Consider the following 18,572-nt stretch of genomic DNA (forward strand, 5'->3'; position numbering starts at 1 on the left):
TACAGATTATGATAGATTGATTAATCGAATTAAATTAACATGACTCCTTTATAATGAGCGTTACCGACTGTACCTCGTTAGGGCTAGAAAGTAGGAAGCAATTTCTATAGATATTACTTATACTAGACGTGTACCAAGTATTCTTGATAATTGTTTCAGTCTAGCAGTAGTTTTGAATAAATTGGTTTGAATGGCTCGATATTGGTTACGCTTTAAATTTAAAACCCATGCGATCCATGGTAAGTTTTGTAGAATTATTTCAGTGCAACGAATTAGTTTCGAATAGAATAATATTTTGTACCCTTATTTCTTCAAAAAAAAATATTTTGTACCCTTATTTGCAGGAAAAAATAATTAAGAATTAAAAAAGGAAATGAGAAATAAATTTTGCATTGAAAAAATAATCTTTAAACCTTCTATATAATAAATGCACAATATTCAATACTATATTTTTATATTTGATTTTCTTAACATGTGCACAAGTTAGCTTTTCCCTTGTTTAATTAATACCCGAAACAAAAATTACGTAAAGTAAATAAAAATGTGTAATCGACCACCTTTATTTAATGCATATCTCAGTCTAAATTGAAGACTAACTGAAGTCGAAGATAAAAAATAAAATTTGTATTACTGTAACACTCATACTAAATTTATCTAGAATATTTAGCATGTGTGTTAAACTTAGTACTGGATACATTAAAATTACAATAATATAAATTTTTTTGAACAATTTATAGAATTACTCGCCTTATTCCATTGAAAATAGTATCACTGACGTGTACAATTTTTTTTTTAAGCAAAAAGTAGTGCAAAGTGCACTACCCAAATTCAATCAAATAAAGAGAAAAGCATACATAAAGAAAAGTGGGATATATCCCAAACCTTTTCAAAAGGTGCTAAACCTAAAGTTGGGCATTCCCAACATATTTTTAACCACTTCCTGTCTAATTATGTTGGGAGCATCTTGCCACCAAACAAAACCAGTTAAATCCAAACCTATATTAGCTAGGGCATCGGCACAACCATTACCTTCCCTATAAATATGAGACACCATAAAATTCATGCTTTTTGTAACCTCCATGCAATTTACCCACCTGTTTCTGAGAGACCAAGGAATCATAAGAGAGTTCTTGAAAGCTAGCAGCAAGAGCATTGAATCCGTTTCAAGCCATAATTGATTCCAATTATTTTGATGTGCTATTTCTATAGCTAAGATTGCTCCAAAGATCTCAGCAATGAAGGCTGATTCTGTAGATAAGTGTTGAGCAAAACATCCTCTTGTGAAGCCTTCAGAGGATCTAAAAATACCCCCACATGCGGCTTTTGAAGGGTTCCTTGTGACTGCACCATCTGTGTTTACCTTCAGCCATGAAGTAATCGGAGGAGCCCAAATCACCTCCTTGATGGTAGGAGCATTGGGAGGATGAATATTAATCTTCAAAGCTTTGAGAATCGTGAATTCTGTCATGTCTACAGCAGCGGATTTCTTTGTGTGATTTCCAGAGAAAGCAGTGCTAGATAATATAAGGTTGATCGCCACTTTCCAGTGAATGGTTTTATTTTGGAATCTTGCTTGATTACGAGCATACCATATGTTGTTGATAATATTCACTAAACAAGCAGTAATGGCAATTTTGCATTGCGGAGTCCATCTCCTGTCACATAATTTCCATATATCAGATGCTTCATTAAAGATCAGGGGAAATTTAGAATAGAAGATAGCCAATTCCACAATTTCGAAGCGAAGGAGCACTGCAAAAATAAATGAGTTGAAGTTTCTTCAGCAGATTTGCAATTGGTGCACATAGAAACCATGTTATTCCCTCTCTCCTTCATCTTCTCATCAGTAGGTAATCTATCGTGCATGAATCTCCAAGCCATCATGGACTTGGATAGTGGAATGTCAGGACTCCAGATATTTTTTGCCCAATGAATTCTCTGACCTGGTTGGGATTTATGAAAATAAGCTTCCTTGAGAGACATACAACCTGTACTAGTATGCTTCCAGACAAGTTTATCCTCCAAGTGGACTTTTGGAATAACAATTTGATCAAGAACCTGAATCAGATGAGGGAACATCGCTTGAAGAGTGGAAGGAATACACCATTTATGGTCTGCGATAAAGTCAGAAACTCTTGAAGAGAGTTGAGCAACAATAGGAGGTGGAACATTAAATCTTTCAGCAATTGTCATACCACACCAACTATCGGACCAAAAGTAAATATTTTCACCATTCCCCATCAGCCAACTAGAGTTTTCAGTTATTAAAGAATACTCACTTTTCATACTACTCCATAGAGATGAGTAAATGTGATAAGCCACGGGTTTTCCATTTGAAAGAGCTCTACCTCTTAAAGAAACAGCCCAAGGCTCCAAAGAGTTTAGCAAATCCCACCCTAGCTTTAAATTTGAAGCTTCATTAAGAGATGTCAGAGATCTTAGGCCAATACCTCCTTCATCCATAGGCTTGCAAAGCTTTTTCCATGCCACAGTAACCATTTTCCTCTTCTCAATGTCTCTGCTCCATATAAAATTCCTGCACCATTTTTCAATTTCCTTCAATAAGGAAATAGGCCAAGAATATACACATATAACATATAACAAGTCATATAACAAGTGCAAGACGAGTAATCATAAGCTGTCCAGCCTCTTCTACTCACTTCGTCGCGAACTGCCCTGCATGCGAACTACCTGTGGATCTGAAATAAAATAAAAGGGATTGGGGTGAGACAGAATGTCTCAGTGAGTTCCACCTATCCTAGGCTGTAGGCAATCTCGGGGAACCTAAGATCGCCATTTGTTTCTAAACTGAACCCATTTTGGGTTTATGCAGTTCATCATGCATAACTGAGCGATCGAGGAATAACTAGGATCGCTGTCTGAAATACTATCATGATTGTATCATAATATCATAATCTTATTCGTATACATAGTCATAATCATAAACATGTTAATTTTCATATTTATGTTAGGAGTTAGCGTTGAACAAACAATATTATCTGAGTTCGTTTTACGGAATAAACCCGAGTGGAGTAACGTCGGAATTTATTCCCATGATATAATCGGTGAAATTCCTATCTGAGGCTAACACCGGACTCCTCTTGTCGTCGTGCAAGACTGAATGTCTATCCACTACTAACGGGGAACCACAACTCCACTACTAACGGGGAGTTAACTCCACTACTAACGGGGAGTTAGAGGGTCACGACTTAACTGATTTCTTATAATCATGAAATGACCCCAACTCCACTACTAATGGGGAGTTAGAGAGTCATTACTTAACTTAATTGATTTTCTTATGAACATACTATTCTTAGGATATATTACTGTTTGAATATATCACTATCTGACATGTAACATAATACTTATATTTGATAGCTTCTAATTCATATCTAATTCTAACTAGCCTCGACTTTCTAAATCAAGATATGCTATAAATAATTTCCGTCTCTAACTTGAAATTAATGACATAAAGGTCATATTCCTGCAATGGTAGCTTACCCGAACTAGTAGCCTACCCATGAATTATTTCATAGCTAATTCACTTTAAACATAACTCTTATGTCAATATGTGTATGTTTATGTTTGTATCTATGTTGGAGGATTCTAAAAATATTTTTGATCACATAATTGAAAAATATGAGCATTTCAAATTCTAGCCGAACAATGGCTAAATTTAGTCATGGCAAGTATTTCTTTCAATCAATAAGAGATTTGTAGCTAATTCTAGTAACCAAGGCAAGGTTCGAATTTCAAATTTTCTTTCAAACCATTCGTATAAGTATATATATCAAATGCCTTGCCTAGTATTTTCCTCCAACATTCATACCAACATAAACACACATATTAACATACAAGAGATTTTAGAATAAACTAGTAATGGTACCTACGTATGAAATAATCATACTAACTATCTCATAATTTCTATTCAAATGTGTTTTATCTTGGTTTTCGGGTGTCAAACATTGATTACGTTTGAACCTTTTGAACCTTTGATATCTCATTTTTTCTTGGGAATGGAAAAAAAAAGCAAAACCCTTGAGAATCGAGGTCCGGGAGTTGTTTTCGCTACGGGAAGGTGTTAGGCACCCATAACGACTATAGTATCCTATAGGAACCGTCTTTACTTTCTACGCGCGCGCTTTATTTTTAAATGCTATTTGAAAAGTGATATTTACACCTAAGGGTTTACTAACTGAAGAATTGGAGGGAGAAGAAAGTGTTTGAATTTTTATTTTATTTGAATTGAAGGAATATTGTTTCCTTGCCTACGTACCCTTTTAAGGGATCAAATCCACCGTAGTTCTCTTCCAAAAATGTTTTTTGTTTTTGTTGGTTGATTTTAAGTTTGAAAATTGGAATTTGAAGAATGAGAGAGAGGCCTCAAGGGCATAAGATTGTGAAATTGTGAGGTTTGATTAGTGATTTTGGAAAAAAAAAGTCAAGTATGATTAATTTTCATTGAAATTTGATTAAGAAAATAAAGAGAAAATGCAAAGGAGTTTTGACTCCTATATTTTTTGGAAAAGGTTTTCAAGTGATGTTGTTCAAGTTTTTTTTTGGAAAATTGATTTTTCTAAGTGTAAAACCTAAGCATTCATCTAAACATTCAATCCTAAACATACATCTAAACATGCATATCCTAGCCATACATCTAAAAATATCTATGTGATATGTGTGCATGTGTCGGTACTTGTGTCGGTGTACATCATTAGAGTCCATTGTCCTTTACATCATTGGCCTAGATACATTCTATGGTCTTGCAAGAATTTAAGAGCATAAAGTAAAATACAAGAATTCCTAGGTATTGCATTCTAATTTTTGCATGAACTTTAAAGTGTAAGAAAGATAAAGACTAAGAATATAAGATGGAGGATGGGATGCCTTATGGAATGCATGAAACATGAAGTAAAGTGGTTAGTGATAAAAGGCATAGTATAGTAGAAAAAATTGGCAAAGAAATATGGCATAATAACATAGTAAAATGGCAAGAAAAAGTGACAAAAATGCACTTAATAGAATACCAAAATTCCAAAGCAAGCAAGAGACCCATAACTCTCACATTTTGACATTTTTCAAAGGGTTTTATGTTCAGCCCCAATGTGAGAGTTATGAGGAACACAAGTCAAGGACTATAGCATTTTATTAAGCCTATTTTGCACTAATTCACATGTTAAAGAATCAAGTAACTTGCCATATAAGGAATCAATTATCACATATCACAAACCAGTATCAAAACACCAAATCAATCACCAAACAATACCCCAAAATTATTCAACAAACCACAATTATTATGAACCAAACAATTGGAATTAAAACATGCAAAAAAAATTCACAAAATTGGACAAAACAACACAAAATTCAAACAATTTCTCCAAGCATTTACTCTAACAATTTTCAGCATGCGAAATTCACATGCAACAATCCTAAATCCATCAACACAATTGCAACAAGAACTCACCAAATTTTTACAAGTTTTTATCAAGATTTTCAACAAAAATTAAAGGAAAAACATTAAACCAAGGCAAAAATAATTTCCCAGTATTTCTTGATCAATCTTGACATGCAATATGTCAAAATTGATCAAAAAGTACAAAGAAAATTATAAGAATTTTTTCAGAATTTTTATCAAAGGTTTTCAATCAAGCAGGGGTGTAAACAGTAAAATTTAACAGAAACACGCAGGAAAGGGGGGGTGCGCGTAGCAAGACTCATGCAGGCATGGAAACTGGGCCTTAACAGGCCGGGTAGGGTACAGGCATGGGTCGAACCGGTTCACAGGCCTATATAAGGCCTTGAACCGGTTTTCTCTCATTATCACCCTCTCCTTCTCTCTCTAAAACGAAAATGCTCTCTCTTCTCACTAGCAGTGCAGTTCGCCGGAAACTGGAACATGCACTCCGGAAAGTTTAAAGCTCGCCAGAAACTTCATCTTCTCCGGCGAGAAATGCAGTTTCAGGCGAACTCGAAACTCCTCCGATCTGAAAATTTTTCCCATCTTTGAAACCGAAATTTCATCCTATACTCGAATTTATGTTCCAATTTTGCATAACAAGTCAACAAAGCTCTAGATCGGGAATTTTAGATTCGAAAATTTCGAGAAAGAAGAAGAAGAAAGAGAGTGATTACCTCAAGCTTGGTTCGAAGCTGATGATGAAACTACGGGAATCTTCGTGATTTCCCTTCGTTCTTGATTCGAGATCCAAAAGTGAATTGGTTTCACTTTCTTCTTCTTTTTCGTATTCCACTTTCTGTGAGTTTGCTGGATTTGTCACTATTTCACTTCGATCCTTCTTCTTCTCTGTCACAAGTTTGCTTCGTGATCGTGTTGAATTTGTCACTATTCGTGGCGAATATGCACTTGTATTGCGAAGTGGAGGATTCAGTGATGAAGATTCTATGACGAATCTCTGAGAATCGCCATGGATCGGTTGAATTGGTTCGTATTGTTGTTGTTGATTTTTCTGAAAATTTGTTTGGTTATGGATGAAGATGAAGATGAATCTTCATCTTGTTCTTGAGGCATTCGGTCCTGGATTCTGTTGGTGGTTAATTAGGGTGGTTGTAGGTGGCTGAAAGTTTGTTATGGTGGCCGGAAAAGTTGGTTAGGGTTTGAACACTCAAGAGTGTTCTTGAATGTTCTTGGTGTTTGGAAGCTTTGATCCACTTCTGGTGGAGAGAGAAATGAAAATGTGTTTGTGCTGAGTTGTAACAGAATGAATGGTGTTGACCCTTTGACTGTGACGTGTCAGCTTTATAGCTGATGCAGTAAGCCTTGGACCAATGAGCATGCGCCACCTGGCCTGGACTAATGACTTGGACAAATGGACTGATCTGCAAAATAATAAGAAACAAGGACCAAAATGCAAAATAATACAAAAGGACTAAAAAATGCAAAAATTAATAAAATTGAATTAAAAAATGCAACTTGAAATAAACGTAAAGTGAAACCAATAAAAAACACAAAATGGACTAAAATGAACCAACTACTTAAATGAGGTACTTTAAAGTAACCTCTCTCTGTCAAAATTTCGTGTGAAATGACCAAAATGCCCCAAGGGACTAAAATGACTCAAATGCAATTTTAAAATGGTTTTTAACAAGGAATTAAAGCAAGAGTTTATAAGAGCAAATTAAAAGACTCAGAGACAATTTTTCAGAGATTAAACAGAGTTTTAACCCTGGAAATGACTAAAATGCCTCTAGGGGCTAAACTGACTCAAAATGACTCAAATGAATTTGTATGCAGGAAACGACTAAAATACCCTTTTTCATGAATTTTGCAAACAAAATTGAAATAAAATGCAGAGAAAGATGCAATTGATTAGAGACAAATTCAAATGACTTGAAATGCAAGAAAATGTTTTGGATGACTTGAAATGCAAGAAAACATGGACAAATACACAGTTGAAAAGATTTGTAAAGCTAAGTTGAGAGATAAAGCAGAGTAAAATGTCAGTGTAAACAATAGCAAATTGGCAATTCTTCAAGAATAATAGACATATATCAAAGATGAAAGAAAATTTTGAACAAGTATTTTTAGGTCCAAAATTAGGGTATAACAAAATGAATCATTCATGTGGCACAATTCTACTACTCAAAATGGAAGGTTTACTGGCTAAGGAACTCACCTCATTCTATTATGAATCCTTGAACAAATAAGCAATGATTGAGCATCAACCATTGCTCTTAACTTCTGCCTCTTTTCGATCCTCAAAGAAAATCCAAACAAGGAGAGAGTTCTTACCGTTTTAGTGGAGTCCTGTCCCAATTACGGGTTTCACTAAGCATTTCCCAAATTCAGCTCATAATCCTTACCCCAACAATCCTAACATATCCAAACAGCTCTTGCAATCACACTTAAGCTATTGAGTCAACTTACACTTATCATACAAACCTTCAACAATGATCATCAACAAGTTACTCTACATGAAAATTATCATAGAAATCCAAACATTCTAACACAATTCACATGCCCATTAAACTTAATCAACAATTCAATCTATAACAATTCAAATTCAAGTTTTAATTTAGGATTCTCACCTTGTATCAACTTTTGCATCAAACCCCTAGCTCCTATCTTCTTGTGTCTTGCTCCTAGCCATCTTCATAACTCACCATGAGTACACACCAAGTCCAAAATTAGAATCAAATTCCCAAAAGCTTGATTTTGGAAAACTTCTCAATAGAGAGATAGAGGTAGGTTTCGATTAAGATGGAGAAGGAAGGGAAAAATTTTGTGCTTGTAAGCTAACCAAAGTGGTCTAAGGATCCCATGCTTGCAATTTGTGTGTTGATTACATGAAGAAATTGAACAAAAGGAAGATGGGTATGGAGGAGGAGTAAGGGCGGTTGGGAATGGAGAGAGGGGAAGAAAAATCTAGCTTCTTAGAGAGAGAAAGGAGTTGAATGAATGAAGAGAATATAGCTTCCATCCATTTAAAAAAAATCTCAAGTTCCAAATGACTAAAACTCCCTTCAAGGGAAAACACATAATTACCCTCATTTAACTCGTAACCATATAATTCCTCAAGTTCGTTGGGATAAGGTGTGAGATATTTATCGAATACCTTCGCATTTCTCAATAATTATTAACCCTTCAGAAATTATTTTTGTTCTGACATGTTCAACTGATACGACGATCTATTTAAAATTCCGCAGGATATTACACTCTACCCCTCTTAAAGAAATTTCGTCCTCAAAATTTAGGGATTTACTTGCTAATAAGCACAAACAATTCCTCTATACTTCCGACCTTAGATTCTGACATACGTCCATGACTAACTGATTCTTTCTAAGTGACATAATTATCGGTTTCCCTTGTAACATAAAGTTTCTTGACTACATAACCATAAAAATACAACTAACTTGAAAAGATTTTTCAAGTTATCCAAAAGATTTCTTGTCAAAAACTGATTTCAGAACATGTTCTCCAATCTCATAGGCTGAAAAGATTTGATAATAACTTCCTTAGATGTGAGTTGTGGAATACATTATACATTCTGAACATAGTGGAAAGCAAAGCTAACTGATGCGTTTGATATCCCTTGAATAATTTCCTGGTTCCACGTACCCCTTATAAATCTGTCTTAGTTTACTAATACTTGTTTACTTTCATTGAGCTATGGAAAAATCTCATACGCTTATTGAAGTAACACTTTTATTGACTTCGTCGATTTTTACCTTTTCTTGAACGAATCCAACTTTTGAGTGGTCCTTCATACTATGAATGATTCGAATAAAATTTTATTTCTAAACTATGCTCCACATAACGAGGTCTTATATCAATGATCATACCATATTCTGTATAAGATCGTCCCTACGCATAACAATATCTGACGTTAAGTTTATTCCAACGAATGTAAGAACTGTTTCAACTTTCTCCATTATTCAACATATAAATAGGAGGTATTGCTTTTGATATTGTTATGTTCTTTTATGGAATGAATTTAAACATGGTACTACCTCAAACAGCTGATGGAAGTACTAACTGACAAGTACAATCCATAAGTTATATCTAAATGTACTAACTGGCGAGTACATTAAATATAATTCTTATCTGATTAGTAGTGCACTGTCTGACGAGTACACAATACATAAGGTAGTATAATTGATGGCTTAATGCGTGATATATATTTCCAGTCATCCAATCTTTTCTTCTTTTCTGAAAGGATTTCAGCATTCTTAATTCAATCAAATTACACCTTGATCGTATCAGAATTAGTAGAATCTATTATCATGGATCTTCTCTTGAACTTATCTTTTCAAAATATACATTTCATTCCTGAATGATATTATCCCGACTGTTAGTATAGGGAACATATTATCCCAATCCTTTCGTTAACTCCATATTCATAACTTGAATTGATATAGTTACATACCGTATCTCGCAGATGATTTTCCAACTTGTATGACCACATTCTTTTCTTCACCTCCAGAATATCGAATTTAAACCCTCTGAATGTCATAACTAAAATTTGTGTAAAGAATTACCAATCTTGTTCCGAGTAGTATCTCCCCACTCAGTCACTTGCTACTATACTTGATATTTTTGAAACGATACTCCGAGTCTAAGGTAAAATCCTCAGGATACCTCATTCATATTTGTCACCTCGGACGCAACTCTTTTCTAACTAAACTGATACTTCAGGTCCATACTTAGAAATTACTGAACCATTTAACCAAGTTACCATACTAGAGTCGATTCCAAGTTACCATGTTCTCTTCGACTACTTTGATTCTCATTATCTCTGAATTTTGTGGTTTGGAAAATTCTTTAATTCGTCTCTTAAGATTTCCATGAATATCTTATTTTAAAACTCTTAGAGTTTTTTTTACACAATTCGTTACTTCTTTACTGATTAATTTTTCCCTGCGCCACTCTGATTTATTAACTTACCTTTGTTGAGCATACTAATTCTTAATCATCCTTCAAAGTTTACATGTTATTCACAGAGATGCTAACTTCACACTTCTTGCTGTTTCGAGCACTGACGTATATCATTAGTGGACTATTTACAAGTATTTCACCTTTCCATAAACATATACTATATACTTGTTCTTGCAAAGTATTCCTTGAATGATTCCCACATTCACATCATTTATATACTAAAACATACTTGATGGTTTGAGGCTTATATCCATTTATTTTGTTCTTGTCTGTAATGATAGTTACACTTACAATCTCCTGAGATAACTTCGACTCCCAAAATCATTCTAGTCGACAAAGTCATGGTTTTGGTTTTTAGAACAATTGCATAAGAAAAATCATCGAATGGAAATATTTAGCTTCTTAATACTTTACTTCGTTCTTAACTTCTTCGCATTGCCAATCTTCCATATAACAAAACCTTGAAATAATTCTCAATCCAAAGTCCTAATTACTCCTTAACACATCAACCTACTATATTCATGCGTTAAGACATTCTTGTCCTCAACATTTTGTTGTAAAAGCTTGACATCATTCGTCCATTAGTTCACTGTACCTTGGCAACTTATTATTCAATTTTAATTTTTCGTTTCAATCGATGAGTTGCATCTTGTCTCTGACCATTACCGAGATCTCATTCCACTTACTTCTAAACTTGTATTTCTTAGTTCGAAGAATAACTTAATAACTCGTGATAGATACGGGGGGTCTAATTCAATTTCTTCGTGTACAACTCCCGTTAGCTTAACTTCTCTACAATTCTTGTTAATAAGAATACATCTAAATCGTACTTGACCCATAAAAGATCCTTCCACTACTATTTATTCATCCTTCTTGACTCTTAGGCCGCATAGCACCTTCACTTCCTGATTCATAAATCTGGCACTTAAGATTCGTGGAATGTGGCTAGTCCGACATAGTTTATCTAGTTTGCATTGTCCACTCCGTAGAGGGGTCATCTTTGTTTCTTACATCCTCAACTTCTCCTCAAAGCTAACTTATAAATTTTGTTAATCGTCTAATAATTTTCCTCTTGCTAAACATGCAGTCTCAAATTCCCACTCAGAATTATTTTTTCATACCTTACATCATACTTCTTATACTGCAGCCCCTGTTAAGGTTAAAATCATCCCTGAGTCTCTTAATTCTCCGAGATCCACATAAAAGTGTTGTTTGACAATATCAGATTACTCCATCGTAATCTTAACATTTCCCTTATGTCGTTGAAGAATCTTCAGCTTCCGAGTTTACCAGCCACCATTTGGCGTCGAATACATCCTTACCATAACTTGCAATATAACCTGACAGCCTGACTTTCATTCTTCGTACGCTTCATTCCTCCTAGGTCCAATTCAGCTCTCAAACATTTGTTCTAACTGTCATATACTAGATCGAGTTGATTAGGCTCAACTAGATATGACATTTAGAATAATATCCGGAACTCAATGGTCCCACTACATTTTATTGAATTCTAATGACCCAAGGCACGATCTAAATCGACCTGCTCTGATACCAAATTGTAACACCCATACTAAATTTATCTAGAATATTTAGCATGTGCGTTAAACTTAGTACTGGATACATTAAAATTACAATAATATAAAAATTTCTGAACAATTTATAGAATTACTCGCCTTATTCCATTGAAAATAGTATCACTGACGTGTACAAAATATACACATATAACAAGTCATATACAAGTGCAAGATGAGTAATCATAAGCTGCCCAGCCTCTTCTACTCACTTCGTCGCGAACTGCCCTGCATGCGAACTACCTGTGGTTCTGAAATAAAAGAAAAGGGATTGGGGTGAGACAGGATGTCTCAGTGAGTTCCACCTATCCTAGGCTGTAGGAAATCTCGGGGAACGTAAGATCACCATTTGTTTCTAAACTGAACCCATTTTGGGTTTATGCAGTTCATCATGCATAACTGAGTGATCGGGGAATAACTAGGATCAATGTCTAAAATACTATCATGATTGTATCATAATATCATAATCTTATTCATATACAAAATCGTAATCATAAACATGTTAATTTTCATATTTATGTTAGGAGTTAGCATTGAACAAACAATATTATCTGAGTTCGTTTTACGGAATAAACCCGAGTGGAGTAACGTCGGAATTTATTCCCATGACATAACCGTTGAAATTCCTATCTGAGGCTAACACCGGACTCCTCTTATCGTCGTGCAGGACTGAATGCCTGTCCACTACTAATGGGGAACCACAACTCTACTACTAACGGGGAGTTAACTCCACTACTAACGGGGAGTTAGAGGGTCACGACTTAACTGATTTCTTATAATTATGAAATGACCCCAACTCCACTACTAATGGGGAGTTAGAGAGTCATTACTTAACTTAATTGATTTTCTTATAAACATACTATTCTTAGGATATATTACTGTTTGAATATATCACTATCTGACATGTTACATAGTACCTATATTTGATAGGTTCTGATTCATATCTAATTCTAACTGGCCTCGACTTTCTAAATCAAGATATGCTATAAATAATTTCCGTCTCTAACTTGAAATTAATGATATAAAGGTCATATTCCTGCAATGGTAGCTTACCCGAACTAGTAGCGTACCCATGAGTTATTTCATAGCTAATTCACTTTAAACATAACTTTTATGTCAATATGTGTATGTTTATGTTTGTATCTATGATGGAGGATTCGAAAAATATTTTTGATCACATAATTGAAAAATATGAGCATTTCAAACTCTAGCCGAACAATGGCTAAATTTATTCATGGTAAGTATTTCTTTCAATCAATAAGAGATTTGTAGCTAATTCTAATAACCAAGGCAAGGTTCGCATTTTAAATTTTCTTTCAAACCATTTGTATAAGTATATATATCAAATGCCTTGCCTAGCATTTTCCTCCAATATTCATACCAACATAAACACACATATTAACATACAAGAGATTTTAGAATAACTAGTAAGGGTAACTACTTATGAAATAATCATACTAACTATCTCATAATTTCTATTCAAATGAATCATTCATGTGGCACAATTATACTACTCAAAATGGAAGGTTTACTGGCTAAGGAACTCACCTCATTCTATTATGAATCCTTGAACAAATAAGCAATGATTGAGCATCAACCATTGCTCTTAACTTCTGCCTCTTTTCGATCCTCAAAGAAAATCCAAACAAGGAGAGAGTTCTTACCGTTTTAGTGGAGTCCTGTCCCAATTACGGGTTTCACCAAGCATTTCCCAAATTCAGCTCCTAATCCTTACCCCAACAATCCTAACATATCCAAACAGCTCTTGCAATCACACTTAAGCTATTGAGTCAACTTACACTTATCATACAAACCTTCAACAATGATCATCAACAAGTTACTCTACATAAAAATTATCATAGAAATCCTAACATTCTCACACAATTCACATGCCCATTAAACTTAATCAACATTTCATTCTATAACAATTCAAACTCAAGTTTTAATTTAGGATTCTCACCTTGTATCAACTTTTGCATCAAACCCCTAGCTCCTATCTTCTTGTGTCTTGCTCCTAACCATCTTCATAACTCACCATGAGTACACACCTAGTCTAAAATTAGAATCAAATTCCCAAAAGCTTGATTTTGGAAAACTTCTCAAAAGAGAGATGGAGGGAAGGTTTCAATTAAGATGGAGAAGGAAGGGAAAAATTTTGTGCTTGTAAGATAACCATAGTGGTCTAAGGATCCCATGCTTGCAATTTGTGTGTTGATTACATGAAGAAATTGAACAAAAGGAGGATGGGTATGGAGGAGGAGTAAGGGCGGTTGGGAATGGAGAGAGGGGAAGAAAAATCTAGCTTCTTAGTGAGAGAAAGGAGTTGAATGAATGAAGAGAAAATAGCTTCCATCCATTTTAAAAAAAAATTTGAAGTTCCAAATGACTAAAACTCCCTTCAAGGGAAAACACATAATTAACCTCATTTAACTCGTAACCATATAATTCCTCAAGTCCGTTGGGATAAGGTGTGAGATATTTATCGAATACCTTCGCATTTCTCAATAATTATTAACCCTTCAGAAATTATTTTTGTTCTGACATGTTCAACTGATACGACAGTTTATTTAAAATTCCGCAGGATATTACAATTACTCCTCCTATGACCTGTTATTGTCGTGGGAAACATATCAACGGTTATGAAGAAAAAAACAAATTAAAGAACAAGTGAATGAAGAAATGTGAAATAACTTTTTGTTTACTTGTTAAAAAAGGTTGAAATGTAATGAAATATCAAACTTCACTTAAAAAATAGCACAATGTGTGGTTGATAGCCAACATATATTTGATAAAATGGAAGGTTGCATGGGATGACACGTAGCAAGGTGCATGGTGTACACATGGTGTAATGTATGAGTAACACATGTTGTAGTGCATTGCAAGAGACACATGGTGGTGCATGCATTGCAAGAGACACTTGGTGTTTTGCATGAAAGGCAAACAACAAGTGTCTTCATGCATGTAAGGCAATTTTAGCTTGCTTCTCCTATAAATAGAAGCATGAACAAGCATTCACAACACACCAGAGCCGACCCTAAGATTTTTGGTGCCCTGGGCGAAACAATAAATTATGCCCTTTTAATTTTTCTAATATTTTTCTTCTTGTATTTTTTGTTGCAAAATATTCAATAGAATTAATCAAAGTGAATTAAAAAGAAATATATTTATATAGTACTAACTAGTAACTAAAAATAATAATTTTGATGCCCCTAAAATAATGGTGCCCTGGGCTGCCGCCTTCGCGTCCGCCCTCATGCAACACACAAGAGAAGAACAACAAAAGCAAGAGAGAAAGAGAGCCTTGCTCAAAAGAGAAAGGTGATCCTCCTCATAGAGAGTTTCCTTGTGAGAGAAATAGTGAGCCAATTAATTATAAGAGTGTTCCTTACAAATTGAGAGATATATTGTAGTGAAATTCACCTAAGGGTGAAGTTGTTGTATTCCCATTATCATTATAGTGGAAGTTTAAGAGGCCCAAGGGGTTCGTGGTTTTTCCTTTCTCACATTGAGAAGGTTTCCCACGCTAAAATTCTTTTTTGTGTCTTTACACTTATATTTCACATTTCCCCTAATGTCTATTTTCAGTTCATGGAGAAGGAAAATTATGGAGGTTATTTCCCAACAATAAGGGAGGGTTTCGAATCCTTCTTATATATAGACATATTTAAGAATATATAATTCGAATTGTTATTTTTTATATTAGATTATATAATTTGAACGCGGTATAACTGATATTTTGGAGGACACACAAGAAGTAACCGAGAACGGAAGAATAATTCTGTAAAAAATAAATGAAGTGCCGAGTCCTATTTTTACTTCCTACAGCAAAAAAAGTCCTCTTTTACTTGGACAGCAAGAAAAAACTAAGACTTTTGCTTCAGAAAAAAAGTGAACGGAAAACTTTAAAAATCTATGGCGTCTTGACTACTTTCATGAGTTGTGTTTTTATCATTTCTTTTAACTAATTTATTGTTGTATTCTAGAATACAAATTGTTAACCACTGTCCTCAAGGAACTATATAATTTTTTTTTGTCAGGATTTAAACTCCAGTTTTTTCATATATTATGCATTGTTTCTATCAACTAAGCTAATATCGCAAGGACACAAATGTATTATGAAATGAAATACAAATTGCAAGCCATTATAGTCATTATATGCTATAATATTGTATAATTTTTAATGTAAAATATACATTTTTTTAAGCGTATAAACTAGCTCATTTGATTAGTAATATAATACAATATAGATAAGATGGTGTATTAATCCTATATGCTTATTTCCCTGTAAACTTAACACTAGAGTAGTTAAAATAGAGATAAACGTCTATACTAAAAAATACAGGCAAAATAAAGAGAGTGTTGCTAGCATTCCTCTTATGCATAAAAGGAATGCTAGCAACACTCACTTTTGAACACTCTCTTTAGCAATCACTCTTTTGTTAGATGGAATCAATGTATGTCTTACTATTTTGTGTGAGTTCAATTTTCAAAATATATACCCTCAATAATTTAAATCAATAAAAAAGTGAGAATTAGAGAGTGTACAAAAGATGCATAACCAACTTTTTATTTTACAACGATACATAAATTACTTCTCAATAAAAAAGAGGCAAAAACTGCAACTGTGTAATCTTTCATTTTTAAATGATTGTCATTTAATAACATATGATAGGATTAAGTGTGACAAAAAGGTGTCCTCGTGAGCTTAGCTCAGTTGGTATGGACAATGCATAAAATATGCAACGTCCGGGATTCAAACCCGGACCACCACAAAAAAAAAGTGTGACAGAAAGGAATAGACTCCCACAACATAAAAACTAAAGTTTGAGTCTTAACTGGGAGAGGTGCTCAATTTAATACTTGAAAGCATAGTTTTAAAAATTGGACCGGACCGGCCGGTTGAACCGGTTCAATTGGGAACCGGTTCGAGTTGACTAACAGATCTGTCATGCTCTCAAACCGGCGTGAACCGGTGTGACTCGGCCAAAACCGGCGAACCAACGGTTTTAACAAGCCGGACCGGTTTAATGATGAAGCAGGAATTTAATTAAATGATTTGTATTTTGTATTAAAAAATGGCAACGCATTTGTATTAAAAAATGGCAACGCAGGGTGTTGAATTGGGGACACAAGACCTGCATTGCTCTAGCTTCACCATCTGCGATATGATTGCTTGTTTGATATTGAATGCTTCTACTTAATGTTAATCCAAATGTTGGATTAAAATGACAATATCATCATCAACTTCCGTTACATATATTTAATTATAATTTTTTTTTGTCAAGCTTATGTGCTCAATTCTCTCTAAAAAAGTAAAACTTGTTGTGCCAAAAAATAATTTGTCATTAAAATGGACAATACTATCAAAAATAACTATACAATACAAAATATTTTTTTATAAGATAGAAAATATTAATATAAACATTTTACTTGATTACAACTATTTTTGTTAAAACCACCGGTAAAAAATATTAAAACTACCAGTAAAAAATGATCTGTTTTGTATTGGATTAAGTAGCGATTCATTGTGTGTTCTTTGTGGGGAACATAATGAGACAATTTCACACCTCTTTATGGAATGTCATTGGTCAAAGCAGATATGGTTTGCTTCCTCTTTAGGTGTGGTATTTAATTTGCATGATTCCACGTATGTTCTTTTTCATAAGTGGTTGGAGGAAAATATTATTGATGTCGATGAGGATATTATAGTCCATGTTTTTGGCCTTGTGTTATGAGATATGGTGTGCTAGAAATAAGAAATGTTTTGAGGGGACTGATGTTGATGTGGCTGCCACAGTTCAAAAGACACAAAGATCTATTGTGAATTTCAAGAGTGCTAGTACAGTGTTGGTGGAGACACTAAGTGGAGGTCCAATTTTGCCAATATCTGATGTTCATTGGACACCTCCTTTTAATGGTTTCTATAAGCTTAATGTTGATGCAGCAGGTCCGATAGAGGGTGATAAGTGGGGTATTGGTGTTGTGGTGAGAGATATTGAAGGTGTTGTCGTTGGTGCTAGTTCCTGGCAAGTCTTTTCATTACCAGATTCAGAGGTTGCAGAAGCTTTAACTATGCGAAAGAGTTTGGAATTTGCAAAAGACATGTCTTTTCTTAATCTTATTGCAGAATCAGATGCTTCTAATGTGGTTTTAGCGTTGAATGCTCACCAACAATCTCCCAACTATGTTGGCTCTGTTATTCGAGATTGTATTAGTTTTAAGGGTATTTTTCGTAATTTAAATTTTTTTCATGTTAGGCGTGAAGCCAACTAAGCTGTTCATTATTTAGCTAAATATGCTCTTAAGAATTTAGATTGCATATGGGTAGAAGAAAATCCGCCTTGTATTTCTGCAGTCTTGACATTGGATTTATTACCAGACTTTCGTTAATGAAATTGTCTTTTAACGTAAAAAAAAAACTATTTTTGTTAGCTTTATTCAAAAAATTATTTGTTTTAGCACATTTGTTTTTATTTGTGATGTAGATGCAAAATGAAATATTTTTTAATGTATATTTAAATATGTATTATATCTCATAAAGAATATATGAAGCTAAATTCAAAGGCACCGATATCAAGATGTTTCTATTTATATTGTAAAAAATATGCCTT

The 18,572-nt window shown here is 34.2% G+C and overlaps 1 long non-coding RNA gene across 1 annotated transcript; it reads right to left on the reverse strand.

Annotated features, from left to right (window-relative positions):
* Positions 1-11,965: 11,965 nt before the first annotated feature.
* Positions 11,966-14,290, reverse strand: LOC146906770 (uncharacterized). Its single transcript, XR_015020660.1, has 2 exons — positions 13,922-14,290; positions 11,966-13,775 (listed from the first exon to the last, which is right to left on the reverse strand). It is a non-coding gene; the product is annotated as an uncharacterized LOC146906770 (long non-coding RNA).
* Between the last annotated feature and the right edge of the window lie 4,282 nt (positions 14,291-18,572).

The sequence above is a fragment of the Medicago sativa genome, chromosome 7 (genome assembly GCF_051527215.1).
Source record: "Medicago sativa cultivar Bolivia chromosome 7, Bolivia_mono, whole genome shotgun sequence".
In the NCBI taxonomy this organism is placed as follows: Eukaryota; Viridiplantae; Streptophyta; class Magnoliopsida; order Fabales; family Fabaceae; genus Medicago; species Medicago sativa.